Raw genomic sequence first — 2709 nt, 5'->3', positions numbered from 1 at the left:
CTCCAAGCGGCAGTGGCATTTTGTGCCCCTCACATTAGAGATTCCGGGGGTGGGGGTAAGTTACTCTCCTTCCATCCTCTCCTCTGGGTTCTGGAATTCCCCTTGGGCACCTCCACTGTCTGCCACTCATTCCTTTTACTTCCTTCCCGACAGTCTGCACCGGAGGGGGAGGTCTGTTCTCTGTTGTTCTACCCAAATGTCAGTGCTTAAAAAAAAAAGAAAAAGCTTTTGGACACTGCTTTTTACCAAAAAATGTGATGTTAGAGTTCTTTGGTCGCATTGTCACCTCCCAGGGACCCCTTCCATCGGTGGCGGGCAGGGCCACCTCTCCCGGGGCTGGGCTGCCCTGCCGATGGCATCGCCCCGGGGCCACTTTATTGGCTTTCCTCTTCTCCTGTCTGCCTGGGCCCCTCTTCTCCGATCACGCCAAGCAGGAGGGACTCGTGCGCGCTTGAGTCCAAATTCCGACAGCTGTGGGAACAGTAAACCCAAGGAACTTTCATATACGTGCATCAGCTATGAGGCTCCAACAGCAAGGACAGAAAACTCTAACTCTGCTGGTTCGTTTTTATTTTTTTTTTAATGTTTATTTATTTTTGAGAGAGAGAGTATGCATGGGGGAAGGGCAGAGAGAGGAGACACAGAATCCGAAGCAGGCTCCAGGCTCTGAGCTGTCAGCAGAGAGCCCAGTGCGGGGTTTGAACCTACAAACGGTGAGATCGTGACCCGAGCTGAAGTGGGACGCTCAACCAACTGAGGCACCCAGGCGCCCCATTAAACAAGAGGAGAGCTAGGTCACGTGAGGGGCCCAGACTGGCTGCAGGCCCAGACTCTCAGGGCCCAAACCACAGTCCCTGTGGCCCAGTCCTCGTCACAGGTGGGCTTTTGTGGCCGACTAGCTCTTCCTGCGGTCGCGAGGCAGCCGCAGTTCAGGTGTCCCGTCCAGAAGCAGGAAACGGGACACCTTTGGCTTGTGTCTCTAGGCGTTAGGGAACCCACGCAGGTGCACACCCCCCCCCTCCCTTCTGGTCCCAATTGCCCAGGATATGTCACGTGCTCATGCCTCAACCAATCAATGAGGAGTGAAGGGCTCTGTGAAGAAGGGGTAAGGGAGGTGGTTATTGGAAAGACACCAGGACCACTGTCACCTGCTGGGGACTTGGGAGCCTCTGAAGTTTGCTGCCTGCACCACCCTGCACACCTCCTGGCTGCTGGTTCTTCCCAGGGTCCACACTGGGCCCCTGGTGCTTTGAGGAAATGCTGCTGGCTCACTGGGACTGTTGGGTGGCTCTGACGCCATTTCCAGATAAGCTCCCACTTCCGTTTACACCATTTCTGTCACCTCCTCTGCCTCACTGGGACACCCTTGAGTCCATCTGTGGCCAGGACCCATTTCAGATTGACACCCCTCTGTCCCCACCAGACATCAGTATTGCTCCGGGTCAGGAACACCAAAATGCCTTGGACAAAATGTACCTGCAGATTTGGAACCCGCTCTTAGAAGTTTCCCGAAGTCGATGGTGAGAATGTAACCCACAGCCACAAGATAATACCCCACCCTGCAAGCTGAAGCCAAGAGGGGACCCCCTTGCTCGCAGTGGTGGCTGGAAGAAAAGACCTCGATATCATTAGCGCCACTGAAAAGTGTCAGGTATGGAGGGAAGGCAGGATACTACTGGCGTGTCACCGCCACACAGGGCCCAGAGCTGCAGGGGCTGACAGAGGCCAATCTGAGGAACTCTCTCCAGTCTGGGGTTTGAGAGACTATCGGTGCCCACAGCATCCGCCCAGCCACTCTCAATGCCTCCTCTGCACCCCTTCACCACTCAGCCCTGGAGCCCTGCACTCAGGCTGGCCTCCTCACCTGTCACAAAGAGCAGTGGCCTGTCACCCATCACACCCATCATACACCTCCAGTGGGTTAAAACAGCCAAGTCCACAGAGAGTTCGTTTCTATTTACCAAACTCCACTTGCTAGAAACCTTTCAGGGCTACGATCCTTCAAAATGTCCATTGTAACTGCCACCATGCAGACAAAATTAGGTGTCTCCTCACTTCCTGTACTGAAAATGGCCAGGGTGAAGAAAACGTGCAATCTAAGCAGCTTTAGGAGTAGCCTAAAACCTAGAGTAAACTTTTCTGTGAACTCCTTGTACACATAGCTCTTTTTTCTCCCATTTGGGTGATTTGTACTTGTTTGTGATTTTTTTTTTAATAATCTCAGGGTGTCTGGGGGGCTCAGTTTGTTAAGCATTCAACTTCGCCTCAGGTCATGATCTCACAGTCTGTGAGTGTGAGCCCGAATCCCTGTCTCCCTCCTTCCCTCCTCTTTCAAGAGCCAACCGATTGGGGGCGCCTGGGTGGCTCAGTCGGTTGAACGTCAGACTTCGGCTCAGGTCATGATCTCTCGGTTCGTGGGTTCCGGCCCCGCGTCGGGCTCTGTGCTGACAGCTCAGAGCCTGAAGCCTGCTTCAGATTCTGTGTCTCCTTTTCTCTCTGTCCTTCCTCCCCCGTCCCAAAACAGACATTTAAAACAATTTTTTAAAAGAGAGAACACTTTCAAAAATAAATTTAGGGATGCCTGGGTGGCTCAGTCAGTTGAGCGTCTGACTTCAGCTTAGGTCATGATCTCCCGGTTCAAAGGTTCCAGCCCCGCGTCTGGCTCTGTGCTGACAGCTAGCTCAGAGCCTGGAGCCTGCTTTGGATTCT

This window comes from Hyaena hyaena, unplaced genomic scaffold (assembly GCF_003009895.1).
Source record: "Hyaena hyaena isolate Hyena2069 unplaced genomic scaffold, ASM300989v1 scaffold_21, whole genome shotgun sequence".
Classification (NCBI taxonomy): Eukaryota; Metazoa; Chordata; class Mammalia; order Carnivora; family Hyaenidae; genus Hyaena; species Hyaena hyaena.
Note: the sequence above shows the minus strand (reverse complement) of the source record.